This window comes from Ursus arctos, unplaced genomic scaffold, assembly GCF_023065955.2.
Source record: "Ursus arctos isolate Adak ecotype North America unplaced genomic scaffold, UrsArc2.0 scaffold_18, whole genome shotgun sequence".
Classification (NCBI taxonomy): Eukaryota; Metazoa; Chordata; class Mammalia; order Carnivora; family Ursidae; genus Ursus; species Ursus arctos.
The window spans coordinates 52,466,239-52,482,603 of NW_026622852.1; the positions used below are offsets into that span (position 1 = coordinate 52,466,239).

The 16,365-nt window shown below is 48.1% G+C and overlaps 1 protein-coding gene and 1 long non-coding RNA gene across 5 annotated transcripts in view; both read left to right on the forward strand.

The window, feature by feature from the left end:
• Positions 1-3,663: 3,663 nt before the first annotated feature.
• LOC130544055 (uncharacterized) lies at positions 3,664-8,619 on the forward strand. Its single transcript, XR_008959989.1, has 2 exons — positions 3,664-4,144; positions 8,392-8,619. It is a non-coding gene; the product is annotated as an uncharacterized LOC130544055 (long non-coding RNA).
• Positions 8,620-14,717: 6,098 nt separating this feature from the next.
• The window catches only part of RALGPS1 (Ral GEF with PH domain and SH3 binding motif 1), a 277,259-nt gene continuing 275,611 nt past the window's right edge, over positions 14,718-16,365 (forward strand). For 2 of the 4 annotated variants that reach the window (XM_057313765.1, XM_044389615.3), the window contains exon 1: positions 14,719-14,877. The gene's annotated coding sequence lies outside the window, so the exon portion shown is untranslated. Of the gene's footprint in view, positions 14,878-16,365 lie in introns of all 4 variants that reach the window. The other 2 variants (XM_057313764.1, XM_026513989.4) reach the window with 2 other exon arrangements.

Here is a 16,365-nt window from a genome sequence, read left to right on the forward strand (position 1 = left end):
CCTCTTCAGTCCAGTGGGCAGTGAGATGCCCCCCACCTCCCCGTGTAAAAGCTCCATGTGGGACCAGCTTCAGGTGCTAGCTGGGGGTGGGGGACTCCTGAGCCACTCGAGGGTGTGATGGAGAAAGTGTATCAACTTCAAGTCTGGACGTCTGGCTTCTAGCTGAGCCTGTGCCTGACCGTGATCATAAGCAGGTCTCTCACCCTCTCTAGTCCCAGTTTATCTATCAAGTGATAGAGTTGGACTCATGGCTCAGATAACTGGTGAGGCAATGGCTTCCCATAGGCTTTCTCCTTAAGGCTGGAAAGGCAGCCCAAGGTCAAGAGTCAGGGGTAGAGGAACATCCCGAGGGGGTGAGGTCCTGGAAATGGGAGCATGACCTGAAGCAGATACACTGATGTGGAGCCCGGGTTGAGCAGACCTCACCGAGCTGCTTTGCTGACAAAGGCCACCAGCTGTAGCTGGCTCTTCATCTGCCCTGAAGGCACGATCTGTCTTCACTTCCGTTTCTTGCCATTACAATTCACACAACTGGCTAAGCCATCCCGGCTTCAGTGATGTTTATGATGCCCTTTATAATGTCAAAGGACAACCACCAATCCCTAATTGCTGGTTTTCCTCCCGCTCCCTGGGCCGTTTCCTTGAAAGCCCCTCATGTCTGCATGACTTTTATGTTGAACATCCCGTGGTGTTTTCCCCGTTTTTCACAACAGACCTGGCTTGCGCACCTTTTGTCAGCAAATAGGGCTCAAAACTTTTCAGAACACAAGTAGCAGAAAGAGGCCACCTGGAAGGAAACATGCAGAACCCTGTCAGCTTGGGTCCTGCCGTGGAGCCCTCACGGGGTGACTGCTGTGCCCTGCTCGGCCAAAGTTTTATAATGAAGCCTGCTGACCTGGCTGTGCGTGGTCAAGAACGCGCTGTTACTCTAAAGGGGAAAAGGGAAGGTTTGTCTACACGAACGCTGGATTATAATGCATCACCCACAGGGCATCCTGCTTGAGTCCGTGGGGGAGAGCGCCTCCCTTTCCGATCCAACTCTGAGACAGCAAATAGGTCCCCTGCCCCTGGTCTTTGGAAGAGGTTGCTCACTAGGGCTTCTTTTGTTCCTGCGTCTGGCCTAACGGAGCTTAGATCCGATCACTATGGCTGAGCCTCTAGGGGGATAGCGACGTTCCCATTTGGGGGGGTGAGCTAGGTGTTGCTTGTGGCTGTGGTGCCGCCCCACACCCCCAGCCCCGTCCCAGCTCTGCAACAAGCCCACCTCAAGTTTGCTGCAAAGGCAGTGAGGTCCTGGCACGGAAAATGTTTCGTCATCCCTTTTCTGCCCGGCCTTGGCACTCTGATCAGCCCCTGGTCACTCTTCTCTGTGTCCCAACAGAAGAGTCGCCACTGTGGTCCTTGCCCGGGCTCCCCTGGGCCCCACCAGGAGCTGTGAGTGGCCCAAGCCTCTGAGCTAGAACGGATCCTGGCAGCTTGCTGGTACCGCCTTCGGGTGCCATGCGTGTGTCTGTGTTCCTTGAAATGTGTGAATCAGAGAGTAACTCATTTGGAATTCTGCCCCCTTCACAGAGTACTCAACTTGGAAGACCCTTACACTCTCCTAAGAGTGGGAAGGCACCTCCCAGGCTACCTGTTCCCTGCCTCCCAATGCCAGGATTCCTACGGTAAGGAGTCCACCTAAGTAATCTCCCGTGTCTACTTGCTTGTGGAAAGTGGCTGCTTCTCAAGAGACTGCATCTTGGACAGCTTTCCACGATAACATCCTTTCCCTGAGCCTAAATTTTGCCTCTCTGGAGCTGGACCCTCGGCCCTCCTTCCATGCTCTGGGACCACACGTGCTTTAAATATTCAGTGAGAGCATGACAGTCTCCCTCCAGCCCTCTCTGGGCTTCTCTAGGCTAAATGTGTCTCCGGGCTACTTTTTCTAGAATCTAGGCCACGGGGACACTCTAACCCTTTCTGTCTGCCCACTGCCCTCCTCTTCAGAGCTCTAACAAATACTATTATGAGATGCGTTTCCAACAGCATTTTGTGGGAACCGAGGTGGCGGATTCTCTCACTTGGAAGAACACTTCTTGGGCCAACGCATTACTTTTGTGTGACTTATTCTAACTGCTTGTGTCTGCCGGTCTGTTCATTGCCTGTCTGGGTCCCTGGAGCTGGTTTTAGTTGTCTTTCGTGGGTTTTGTTGTTATTTTCCCCTCCAAAGCTTCACTCTTTCCACTTCTCCCAGTATTAATGTGAGAATCAAAAGCCTTACTCAGTTGGGGGAGATCTGGGCTCTGAGCACGGCTTGTTGCATCTGAATTTCCTCCGAAGCGTGGGAGACATTCCCTTTGAGAGCTTCCTCACCCAGTGACAGCCGATTCTCGCCCTGCTCTCCAGGGGCACTCCGGCTCTCTTGACCTCACAGGCCACTGGCACCAACCCACTCAGCAAAGGGAGTCCCGCCTTGTGCACATTGCCTTTGCGGAGGGAAGGCGGTGGGGCCATTCGCTGGCTTCTTCCCACTTCCTCTTTGCCCTTTCAACACAACTGCCTCCCCATGCTCCGGCCTTGCTCACCCCCTTCTCGCCTGCAGGGCCCCTGGCCAGGCTGGTGGTGAAATGGGAACGCTGTCAGGTGTTCAATCACTAAATTACTGGTTGCCTCCTTTCCCTCCACTCGGTGGTCCCCCGGTCCCCAGGGTGGGCCTGCAGGGACCTCCTGCCACCAGGCTCTGTGGAAAGGCCCCACTTTCAACTGCAGTCAGGGGGGTGACCAGCCGCAGGGCTTGTGAGGACCGAAGACATCCACCCTACAGGTAAACCCAGTGCCTGTCTGCCTACAGTTTTACTTGTGGAAATGTTCCCCCTTATAAAGTGTCAGATGCTACTGGATATGATGGTCTAAGCTCAGATGGAAAGAATTGGGTGGTATCCTTCTTGGGGCCTCTGTGTGGATTACAGACGAGGCTTATAGCCTCATTGACTCCCCCAGTGACAGGGCCCGGTAACCCTGAGCACTCTCTGAGGGCAAAGGACCCAGGGACAGGGTATTCTGCACCTGAGGTTTGTTCTGGGCACTGAGATGGCCAGCCTGTCAGGTTCTGAGTGGCAGAACTCAGGTGGCCTGACCGTGAGGATTCCAGGACACCACTCCCTCCTGCTGTCTCTGGAAGGAATTACATTATAATCACCCTTTGCCAGCCCTGGTGCACTGTGGAAAAGCATTGAAATGCTACGAGTCCTCCAGTGGATATAAACTGCATTCACTTGGCTGGAACCAGAGGACACATCCTGCAAGTGGAGACCTCAGCCTTAGGGCTAAAATTGCCCGACATTAGTTTTGAGGTCCCTTAAGAATCTATAACCTGCTGGAAGGAGAAGCGACCAGGAGAGACCCAGTCTGAGGGAGGAGGCCCAGATAAGTGAAGAGGAGACAAGACTAGAAACAAGATTCAGGAAAATTAAATAGTTAATTATAGAAAAATGAAACCATGAAGAAACTAGTTTTTTTAAAAAAGGGGGTGAGGGACGCCTGGGTGGCTCAGTTGGTTAAGCATCCGACTCTCGATCTCAGCTCAGGTCTTGATCTCAGGGTCGTGAGTTCAAGCCCCACACTGGGCTCCATGCTGGGCGTGGAGCCTACTTAAAAAAAAAAACGGGGGTGTGTGTGTGTGTGTGTGTGTGTGTGTGTGTGTGGTGACTTATTTGCTTTTGCAGTGGGGAAGATCTTTTTAAGGATAAGACCAAAAAGTAATCCTAGGGGAGAAAATAGATTTGACTACCTATGATGTAAAACATGTTTACCAAAAACAAAACAACAACAAAACCACTATGAGTTTAGAAGAAAACCTTTGCAATCTATAGAGCAAGCGCTTTTAAAATTAAAATTTAATTTTAATTAATTTAAAAAGGATGAAGCATCCAGTTTCAAAAAGGAAAAGGACCTAAAGAAGCAATCCACAGAAGAGTGTGTACTCAAGGCTAGTAAGTTCACGGTAAAGCTGTTTTACCTCTATAGAAGGCAGTTAAAACAGTAACGAGAGACCATTTTCCTACTTATGCAGGGGCAATACCCTGCACTGATGAGGGTCGGGGGAAATGAGACATCCACACCCTGGTGTTCGAAATACAAGTTGGTGTAACATCGCTGGAAGGTAGGTTGGTACTATGTTTCAAAATTTTAAATGTATGTTCCTTTTAATACAGCAATACTACTTTTCTTTTTTTTTTTTAACAGAGGGAGGGGGAGGGGGAGAGGCAGAGAGGGAATCTTAAGCAGGCTCCATACTCAGCATGGAGCCCAATGCAGGGCTTGATCTCAGGACCCCTGAGATCATGACCTGAGCCGAAATCAAGAGTCAGATGCTTTAACCGACTGAGCTTCCTAGCACCCCTAGCAGAAATCTTTTCGAGAATTTAACATAAGAAGACAGTCTAACAAGTAATAATCCAAAAAGATGTATACATTTATTCATTTCTGTGCTGACTATAATACTGAAAAGTTGGAAGCCACCATAACGTTCATCAGTAGATCTGGTGCATTCTTACAATGCTGTAGTAGGGGATCAGTTAAAATGGTGATATAAATAAATAAACCTTTATGTCATGGAGAAATGTCCATGACATACTGTTGAGTGTGGAAAAACAACTTACAGGAGAACATGTGTTCTATGAGGTATTTAGGTTAAAGTATATGCATGTACATGCAACATATGCTATTATATCAGATAATAATTCATACCTAATGGCCCCTGTGGCACCTGTGGATACCTATATTTATTGAATGAAAACCATGTCTTTTATGAGATGAAACATGCTAAATGCTTTTTCAATGCTAGCAGTTAGGCGATGAGGGTGGATAGGGTGGTTGGAGACAGATGCTGAGATGTATTTTATTTCATATTAAGAAATTCAGATTTTACCCTGTGTCCATGGGGAGGCAGTAGAACTCAATTCAGTGAACACTACAGGCCTGTCTACTACAGAAATGCCAAAGTTGAAAAGGCTCGGAGAAAATATCGCAGCAGAGAGTAAGGTTGGTATCAGGGGAAGGTCAACCAATTGGCTCTCAGGATAGGTTACCCTGGGGACTTCACCATTAATTTTCAGCAGACCCACCTGGGAAGCTACTACTATTACCCGTAGCACCAATCAATTTCGGCTGCCGTTTATAAAACATTTACTAGGGGCCAGACAATATATTTAGTACCATTCATGCATTATTTCCTCGAATCCTCAGAACAACTCTGTGAGGTAGGTACTATTACTTATTATCTCCATTTAAAAAAATGTTTTTGGGGGGCACCTGGGTGGCTCAGTCGGTTAAGCATCTACCTTCGGCTCAGGTCATGATCTCAGGGTCCTGGGAGTGAGCCCCACATTGGGCTTCCTGCTTTGTGGGGAATCTGCTTCTCCCTTTCCCTCTGCCCCTCCCCCCAGATCACTCTTTCTCACTCTCAAATAAATAAATAAAATGTTAAAAATTTAATTTAATTTAATTTAAAAATGTTTTGGGGAACCTGGGTGACTCAGTCGGTTGAGCGTGATACTCTTGGTTTCGGCTCTGGTCATGATCTTATGGGTTGTGAGATGGAGCCCCGCATCTGGCTCCACACTCAGCAGGGAATCTGCTTGAAGAGTCTCTCCCTTTGCCCCTTCCCTCAATTGCACATGTGCACTCTCTGAAATAAATCAATCAATCTTTAAAAAAATGTTTTCATCTCCATTTCTTAATACTAGAACATTGAGTCACCATGTGACTGAGCCACCCAGATAAACTGAATGTTACCTGATCCACAAAACCATAGGTTGGGCTTGGGCAGCAGTAATCCATCATCAAGTAGAAATGGGATATGAGATTGGACTTAAGAATGTCCAGAAGTAAGTCGTATGAGTAGTTGACTCAAATACTCATAACACCTACTCCTACCATATTGCCTCCTCTACTTGAATCTAAACTTCAAGCCTTAATCTACACCCATGCCAATGCCTCCTGGTAATAGACTGCTAAAAATCACAGCCCCGTTCAAGACTGTCTTTGAAAAGATGGTGTAAAGGGAAATCCTCTCAGTGGCCAATGCATTTGGTTGTCCACTTTGTGCAGGCTAAGCGATGACCAGAAGTGTTCTACACAGTTTCGTGGGCAGTGGCTAATGGTTTGGTTGGATGGTCAGGGATCTGGAAAGAAAAGAACTGAAAGATGCTGAGAGAGGGCTTTGGGAAGAGTCATGTGGATAAACGTCTGAGAATGTGCACAGAGCAGGAAGGTATTTGTGCTGGTTATCTATTCCGATGTAACAAACCATCCCAAAACTTAGTGCCTTGAAACAATAACCAATTGATTTTTCTCACAATTCTCTGGATCAGCTTCATTGGGCTTCTTTTCTGAACTTCTAGGGTGCGAATAACCTGGAATCTTTCCATGATATTGTGATTTATAAGAAATATATATATTGGTCATTCAGATGACCAAGATACATTTTTCCTATGTTTTGGGTCTTCATCCATGGCTCCTGGCTCACAGCTACCAAAAGACTTGGAATTTCCTAAGCTATAAGAACAATGGAGCATCTTTTGTTATATATTTGGTCTCTTATCTTTAGTTCCTAAAAAAATGCTTCAGAGCCATAGGGCGAAATGGGTGTTTTGTTATTCATAACAAGCTTCTTTCAACCACAGCTGGTTTTATACTAATGAAATGACTTTGGGAAACCCCCTTTAAAGATGAGCACTTTCAGCCCTACCCCCTATTTCAAGAGGAGACAGAGGCTAGAGGTTGAATCAGTCGCCAGTGGCCGGTGATTCAACCAATTATGCCTATGTAAAGAAGCCTCCATGAAAAACCCAAAAAGACCAAAAAAGAAGGATCAGAACATTTCCACATGCCCCTGTATTGGACCCTAAACTTCAAAAGGACAGAAGCTTATTTGTTCAGGACCTTGACCTATGTGTCTCTTCATCTGGCTATAGATTTGTATTCTCTCCCTCTTTTTTTTTTTTTTTTTTAGTTTTTAAAAGATTTTATTTATTTGAGAGAGAGCACGAGTAGGGAGAGAGGGAGAGGGAGAAGCGGAGTCCCCGCTGAGCAGGGAACCTGATGCGGGTCTCAATCCCAGGACTCTGGGATCATGACCTGAGCCGAAGACAGATGTTTAATGACTGAGCCACCCAGGCGCCCCTTGGTTTGTCTTCTTTACTATCCTTTGTCATAAACCAGCAATCCAGTGAGTAAACCGGTTTCCTGAGTTCTTCAAGCAGCTCTAGCAAATTAATTGAACTCAAGGAGGGTTCTTGGGAACCTCTGATTTACAGCCAGTTGGTCAGAAGCACAGGTAACACCCTGGACCTGTGATTGGTGGTTAAAGTAGGGAGCAGTCCTGTGGGACTGAGCCCTTCACCTGTGGGATCTGATCTTATCTCTGGGTAGCTGGTGTCAGAATGGAGTTGAATTGTAGGACACCCAGCTGGTGTCAGAGAATGTCTTATTGGTGTGGGGACCCTCCCCTCCCACCCACACACGATAACTGGTGATCAGAACTTCTACTTCCTTCTGTCTCCTCCTCCAGCCTTAGGAACAGGAGCCGCTTCACTCCGTCATTACATGTTTCCTTATGGTATTAAGGTCTTTAAACCATATGTGAAATGATAATCTTTGAGGAGAGACTAATTAATTAAAGATGTATGTTGTAAAACTTAGGGCAACTGTTAATATTTTTTGAAGCATTTAAATGATTGAACATACTGTGCCAGATTGTCAGCAACTGAATACCACTCCCCTTCTGTGCTCTCCCATGTATGAAGGGTGTGCACGCTTAGGGGAACTACAATTCCCAGCATTCCCTGCCAGAAGGGTTACTAGTTAGATTCTCTTTCTATCAATGAGAAGTACAGGTAACTCTAGTTATTTGCAGTAGTGATGCCCTATAGAGTCACTGTGAACGCTAGGTTAGTGAATACTAAACCATTGTACCTAGGGGGAAATATAGAGTCAGGTTCCTGCAAGTCCCTGGTCACAATATTTTTGTCAGCCAATCAATATTTAACCTTATTTTATGTGTATATCTGTTTACAGACATCTTACTTAATATATACAGTTGCCCCTAACAACACAGGAGTTAGGACTGTTGATCTCTGTGCAGTGGAAAATCCACATGTAACTTATGACTCTCCAAAAACTTAACTAGTAATTGTTTACTGTTGACCTTACCAACAACATAAACAGTCGATTAACACACATTTTATAGGTTATATATATTATATACTGTATTCTTAAAGTAAGCTAGAGAAAAGACAATGTTATTAAGAAAATCATAAAGAAGATATATCGACTGTATGGGACTGTATTTATCATTTTATTTTATTTTTATTTTTTTTTTTAAGATTTTATTTATTTATTTGACAGAGAGAGAGCCAGCGAGAGAAGAAACACAAGCAGGGGGAGTGGGAGAGGAAGAAGCAGGCCCCCAGCAGAGGAGCCTGATGTGGGGCTCGATCTCAGAACTCCGGGATCACGCCCTGAGCCAAAGGCAGACGTCCAACGACTGCGCCACCCAGGTGCCCCTGTATTTATCATTTTAAAAAATCCGTATATAAATGGACTTGTGCAGTGCAAACGCATGTTGTACAAGGATCAACTGTATTGTTCATTTGTTAACATTGAACCCATGACCAACAGCACTATAACTCATGCCCGAACTGTTTATCTAACACATGCACTTTCTCCTTCAGGCCCATCGCAGCCTTCCTGTACTCAGGAATACTCTACAGCACTTTAGCACTATGCCCAGAGATCATTTTACACAGTGAAATCACCCACAGAAGCACAAAAATGAAAAACATGGTGCTCGATAGGCTGCAAAAAGAACACCTGTATACAGTGCGAGGGCTGCACATGCAAGTAGCGGGTCACCTTGCTTCACTTCTGCTGGGAATGTGCACATCAGGGAACGCAAATTTTTTACTGGTCTGTGAGTGACCTTGGAAGTCCTACAAGTATTTATTTTTGGATTACAAATAAATGTCAGCAATAGGCTTATTTGCAAATATGGACACCATTAATAGTGAGCATAACCGTATGTCCCTTTCAGCATGCCCACGTCTACCTATCTACTAGGGCAATTCAGGGATTTCCATGTCACTGAGAATTGACCATTGTTTTTACCAGGCTTCTATGAGCCACTCCAGTAGCTGGGGTCCTTGCTTGCATGTTAAAGAAAGTGTCCTAAGAACATGTTCCCGAGTCAATGAATTATATTTTAATTAATTAATTAATTAATTTGAGAGAGAGAGCTTGAGCACGTGTGTGCAAGAGCAAGTAGGGGGAGGGGCAGAAGGAGAGAATCTTAAGTCGACTCCCTGCTGAGCACGGAGTCAGATGCAGGGCTCAAACTCACAACCTGACCCGTGAGATCATGACATGATCCGAAACCAGGGGTCAGACGTTTAACCGACTGAGCCACCCAGGTGCCCCTTGAGTCAATAAATTCTTGCTTGTCTAGTCTTGCATTCCAGCTTTCTTGAACCCCAGAGGTACTCTCCCCTGGCTTCTCTCAACCCATGCTGGCTAATTCTTGCATTCTTCAGGTATACGGTCTATTTTTTACCTTATCAGGCTTGGTGCATCCCCTAGCCAGGTTATGCTGGGATTTGACCCCAGTTACCAGCCTGGCAGGCTGGAGAGGAGGTGGGGGCACCTGCTGTCTCTGGAGAAGGGCTTCTGTAGCACCTGGTCGCAACACTGTGGTGGCTCCAGTTCTTACTGAGGCAAGGTGTTCTAGCTTGGCAAGCCCAGAGGGCCCTGGGGTGCACGTTGTGGACTCAATATCCTCAGGAACATACATCCAGATATTCCTGTCTCACATTTTAGGATCCCAGGTTTTCCCCGCTGGGGCCTTGCCCTTCATTCAGCAGACTCACCTCGGCTGAGCGAGCCAAGAACTCCAAACATCTCTGGAGCTCTAGACTCTAACAATCAGATCTTCAGCCTGCCACTCAAAGTGTCTGCTCTTCCACCGACACAGGTGATGAGGACCTCTTTGTAAGCTGCCTCCAGAGTTCCCTGGCTCTCAACCTTAGCCATTAACCACCCCTTGACAACGCTCAGTCTCTCATTATCCTTCTGTAATACAACTTTGCTGTAACCAACTAACTTCCTGTCTTTCTGTAGGTATTGTTCTCTCCATATAGTTTATTTAAAAACTTTCTAAAAGTAAGCTCTAAACCTCATGTGGGGCTTGAACTCACGACCCTGAGATCAAGAGTCACATGCTCTTCTGACTGACTCAGCCAGGTACCCCTCTCCCCATATATTTTAAAATGCTGGCATCCCAACACCCACCACAGTATTCTCCTCCACAGAGATCTTTTCCCAGGTCACCAACAGTGAAATCTTTAGCATTTGAGCCATCATCTTGTTCCGAGGACTCTCTGTGTTTCTTCAGAAGGCCATCCTCTGTACGCTAGGCAGTGGGAAAGCCAGCCTAAATCAGCATCTTACCACCTATTTTTCCTGATCACTCCTGGTACTGTTGGTGTCAGTCCAGATTCACTGAGAAGTAGATGCCACACAGGATTCAGTATGTGGTGATTTTATTAGGGGAAATGGGCAGGGAGCTGAGGAAGGTTGAGAGAGCCATGAGACTATGATGCAAATCTGACCCTAAGTGAAGGAGAGAGGGAAGGAAGTGTGTGGAAGCATCCTGTACACCATGCAGTTTAAAGGAGGTTCAGTGAGGCTGTTGAAGAGTCCTTGAACCAAAGATGGTCAGCAGAGGAGTCCCACTACCACCCTGGGGCAGGCCTGCATTAGATCCCCTGCCATGGTCCATCACTGGGTGCAGCCCAAATGTACTGAGCGCAGCCCATATGTAGTGTTGCCTTAGTGCAAATGCTTTTGGGTTTCATAATGCAGCAGCTGGGCCCTTGGTCAGATAAGCTCCCAATGGTTAGAGGTCTGCAAGGAGCATTCTCATGGCCACTAGAGGATTAACTCACTTTTCCTCAGGAGAACCCTACAAGGTAGGTACTCTAAATATTACCTTCTCATACATGAGAAACCTTATGTAAGTCCACATAGCTGGGAAGTGGCAAAGCCATCATTATTTTCTAGAACTGACTGAATTGAAAACATTATTCTCAACCCCTGTTCTTCCAGTTTCCCCTTTACTGCCCACGTTGATGTCGGCTTCCTCTTTGGGACATCTCACCATTGCCACTGCTATCTGCACCCCAACAGTGGTACTGTTTTCTAGACCCTCTCCTTTGCCTCCTGATGCCACCAGAGACACAAGCCCCCAGGATCTGGAGGAGTGCTGCATCCCAGAATCTCACTGTACCTGGGCCCTGATGGTTTCTGCACAGAAGCTGCCTCTTGGGCACTAGGACAGGATGGGTTGTGCCTCTGTGTTAGTTATATGTTCCTGCATAATGATTTTATCACAAATGTCACAGCTTAAAACACCTCACATGTATTCTCTCAAAGTTTCTGTGGGTCAGGAATCAGGCTAGCTTGGCTGGGCCCTCTGCCTCAGGGTCTCATAAGGCTGTAATCAAGGTATTGGCCAGGGCTGCAGTCTCATCCAAGGCTCGACAAGGGACGGGTGTGCTTCTGAGCTCATGTGACTGTTGGCATCATTTAGTTCCTTGCAGGTTGCCGGACTGAGGGCCCCAGTTTCTTGCTGGCTGTTGGCTGGAGGCTACTCTCAGTTCCTTGCTAAGTGGTTTTCTCAATAGGACAACTTACAACATGGCAGTTTGTGTCTTCAAGGGCAGCGGGAGAGAACTCTCCTAGCAAGATGGGTTATAATTTTATGCAATATAATCACATAGAATAATGCTTTATTCTACTGGTTAGAAGCAAGTCAGATCCTGCCTACACTCAGGGAAGGGGATCACACAGGCCAATCACATCAGGAGGTACAGGTTGTGGGGGCCACTCTGGAGTCTGTATGTCACAGCTTCCCTGTTGACTAGCATCTCTAATGAAAACAGCTCCTTGAACTGTCCTAAAGCTTAACTCTCCATGAAGTACAAGTATACACAGAGACAGCTGGCCCAGGAGATTGCCCCTTGGTGACTTCTCCAACCCTCCTTTTCTCCTGTGGTTCAAAAGTTCCTTTCCCTCATTGAGAATGACTCAAACACATGAGATGCTGAGAGTACCCCATCAGTGCATCACACGTTGATGGAAGGCAATCCAAACTCTAGTGGATGCAGCTGAGATCCTCTCCATATCCTGTTATATGGTGTTTGAGCATGGGAGTGACATGATTGATCAGACTTTATGATAACTTTGAATTTTTTAATTTTAATTTTTTAAAGATTTATGTATTTTTAGAGAGAGAGTGGGGGGGGTGCAGAGGGAGAAGGAGAGAGAGAGAATCTCAAACAGACTCTCTGCTGATCATGGATCCTGATGTGGGGCTCGATCTCATGACCCTGAGATCATGACCTGAGTTGAAAACAAGAGTTGGAAGCTCAGCCGACTAAGCCACCCAGGCACCCCTATGATAACTTTTTAAAATAGCTTTATGAAGATATAATCGATACACTATATAATTCATCCATTGAAAGTGTACAATGCAATGGCTTTTGGTATATTCACAGAGTTGTGCAACCATCCCAGCAATCAATTTTAGACATTTTCATCATCTTAAAAAGAAACTCCATGTGCCTTAGCCATTACCCCCAATTCTTCCTTCCCCCCAGTGCTGGACAACCACTAATCTACTCTCTGTCTCTACAGATTTTCCTGTTCTGGACATTTCACATAAATGGAATCGTATGTGATCTGGTTTCTTTCACTCAGCATGTTGTCGTGGTTCATCCATGTTGTAGCAGATATCATTACTTCATTTCTGTTTATATTCCATTGTATGGATATGTCCCATTTTATTTATCCATTCATCAGTTGATGGACATTACGCTATTTCCACTTCTTGGATATTATGAATAATGCTGTTATGAACATTTATGTACAAGTTTTTGTAAGGATGTTTGTTTTCATTTGGGTCTATATCTGAGAGTGGAATTTCTGGGTCATATTGTAACTCCAAGTTTAACCTTTTAAGGCACTGCCAGGCTGTTTTCTGAAGTGGCTGCACCACTTTACATTCTTACCAGCAGTGTATATGGGTTCCAATTTCTCTACCTCCTCACCAGCTCTTATGATTGTCCATCTTATTTGTTTTAGCCATTCTAATGGATGTCAAGTGGTATCTCATTGGAGTTTTGATCTGCATTTCCCTGATAGCAGATGATAGTGAGCAACTTTTCCACATACATGTTGTTTACAACAACTTTTTGATGTATTACAAAAGAATATGTTCACCGAAGAAAACTCGGAAGCTATAAACAAGCATAATAAAAATAATAAATGCTGTTTAGCAAGCATATATTGCAAACTGTCCTAAACTTAGTGAGCTCCTCTTAGGTACCAGGCTCTCTTCCTTTAATCCTCCCAATGGCCTTTCTGATTTTCACCATACTCAGTTTTCAACAAAGAAACTGAGTCACAGAGAAATTAAGTAACTTGGTTACTTGCACACAGCCAGCTGGTGGCAGAACCAGAGCTCGGACTCAGGCAGCCTGTCTCTCCAGCTTTTACACTCAACCACAACCCTGTGCGTTTCTGAATCCGGAAGCTTTGAGCAGAACCATTGCAGCGCATTGTCTTTTTGCTCTCAAGTAAAAGAAAGTATCTTCTTTGATGATGATGATGATTTTCTTCATGCAAAATGGCAGAAATTTCCCTCAGAGACCCCGGAAGACTTAGAATGGTTCAGTTTCCACAGACTTTTCTTTCTTTTTGATCGTTTCTCTCTTTTCCTCCATAAGCTTTGGGAAGCAGGAACCAAATCTTTCCATACTCTGGTGTTACTTCCAAATGAATTGGAAAATTGCCAAAATAACGTTCTCCATGTCCACGTGGCCAAGAATCAATCAGAGTAAGGGAGGATGTAGGGGCCCTACTGTGCTCCTGGACTTCCAGGGTTTCACAGACCTGGCTTCGACTGTCTTTGCAACTTCTTACCTCTGCGACTGTAATCAAAGATCTTAACCTCCCTGCCTACCTCATCGCCCGGCAGAGTAAAGGATGTGGGGGCAGGGAAAGAGAGACAGGCTCATTTCTCCGCCTTGCACTTGGCTGGTCTTGGGCAAGTCCCTTCACCTCGTGGGGCCTAATTTTGCCCAGCTGTGAAGTAAATGGGAAGGACCCCAGGCGCTCTGAGGTGTCTTCTGGCTCTGACGGGCTGTGTTCTGTGTCTACCTCCGAGATGTAAAGAATGAGCGTTAAGGTGATGTCTCTCACAAAACCATTTTTTGTTCAAAACGGTGAACCGTAGGTAGGGATTTCAAGGGGACATTGTATGAGGCCTGGTAGGCAGTGCGGGGAATAAGACGGACTGCTATTTCTAGGAAGGAGATGGGCGTGGCGGGGCGCTGAGAGGGGTGTGCGGACAGCGGAGCATCCTCACAGGCTGAGAAGGCGTCCGCAGGCTAGAGCGGAGGCCGAGGCCGGCGAGGACCGAAGCTGCAGCGGCTGCGCACTGGCGCGCCCAGCAGGCCGATTTGCGTGTCTCCGCCTCTGAGACGAGCTGGTTGGGTGGACTGCTCTGGCGCCGCGCGCGGATTGGCTGCGCGGCCCGCCGCTCAGGCCCAGGAGCGGACGGTTCCTACTGCGGCTGGGCACCGGCTCCGCTCCCGCGTCGGCCCGCGCTCCAGCTGCGCCCGGCCCGGCCCCGGCCCGGCTCGGCCCGGCCCCGGCCTCCGAGCGAAGGCGCCGCTGCCGCCTGGGCCGCTCCCAGGGCCATGAGGAGGCGGCGGCAGCCACTGCGGCCCGCGTCAAGGTGACCGGCCGGGACTGCGGCGGCGGCGGCGAGAGCGGGCGGTGAGAGGAGCGGCCCGCGGGGCGGGGCGGGGCGGGGCCCTGAGGGCCGGGCCGCAGGGAGCTGCAGGTGCGGGGGGCGGGACCCGGAGGGGCCGCTGGGCCGGGGAGGGGCATCGGGGTGGGAGGCGGGGCCGGGGGGGCAGGGGTGGTGTCGGGCGGGTTCAGGGTCGCTGGGGGCCGGGCCGGGGCCTTAAGTGGGCTGGTCTGGTGAGGGGTTGGTAGAAAAGGCAGCGGGTGTGGGGGTGGAGGTGGGGACAGGCTGCAGGTGCAGGGGGGCGGGGCTGGTGGAGGCAGTTGGGCGGGGCAGAGGGTCTGCAGGTGTGGGGGTGGGGCCAGGTGGGACCACAGATTTGGCAGTGGGAGGGGGCTGCGAGGTGAGGCCGGAGCTGCTGGAGAGCCCGGGCCTGAGGAAACCACAGGTGCAAAGGGCGGGGCCAGGGAGACCTGCAGGGGCGGGGGGCGGGGCCCCGAGTGCTTGCAGGTCCGGAAGCGGTGCCCCAGGTGAGGAGCGGGCGGAGGGTGAGTGGTCCCTGGAGAAGGGAATGCAGCCCTCTCCGTTGTCCAGGGGGGGTTTGGGGTGGGCGCAGGACCTTTGGGCTTCCTGAAGATTCTGGAGGCTTTGAGGGTTGCTGCTGGGCCAGAGGGGCCGGACAGGCCTGCCTGTGCCTCTCCTGAGGCTGACTTGGGTCTCTGCCGTCCCGGTTATTAGACTGGTGGCTTCTCCTATGCCACGCTGTGCCTTAAGTGGGGCGCGTCGTTTTTCATGTCTCTGGGGCTTTCCCTGTTGCAGGGGGCATGCCTCGATTGGGGTCGGCGGTTGCCATTCATTGGATGATTAGAAATGTAGTTGAGAAATATTGCTTGCTGGAGTAGTGTGAAGCTTGAAGGGTCCCGGTACCAGATGCTGCTGCAGATCTTAGTAATGGCAGTCTCCAAAAGACTGACATGGCAGCCTGGTGAGGGGGAAGAACAGAAATGAGGGTTCAAAAGCTTTTGCCTCTGTGTAACCCCCGGAGAGTCTTTCACCTCTCTGAGCTTTTTGTCTTCCTTTGCAAAACGAGCATCTGAGCATCGAGCTACCTGCCTTTTGTGCCTTCCAGGGGCCTTGAGAGGATAGGATGGAAAAATGCTTACTGAGCAAATCGTGGGGTAAAGTTATGAGTCTCCTTCCTCTTTGCCCATGGGGAGGTTGGAGTCAGGGACTGGGGGTTTAAAGGAGAGGTTGGAATCAGGGTATTTCTAATTAGATCATTTTCTTATTTGAGTTTGGGAAGAGGTTTGTGGAAGAGAGTCCCCAAAAGTCTCAGATCAAGTCTCTTGGATCAAGACCTCTGAGGGAGCTGTGGCAGGGAGCAATGGCAGGTAGAAAGTGAGGAACATTTAATTGTTTCCTGACCTTTAGACCCCAACCCCATTGAGGACTCTGAGCTGGATCATGAGGCTTAGGCTTGAGCCTTATGGAATTCCTCCTCCCCATCCAAGTAGGAA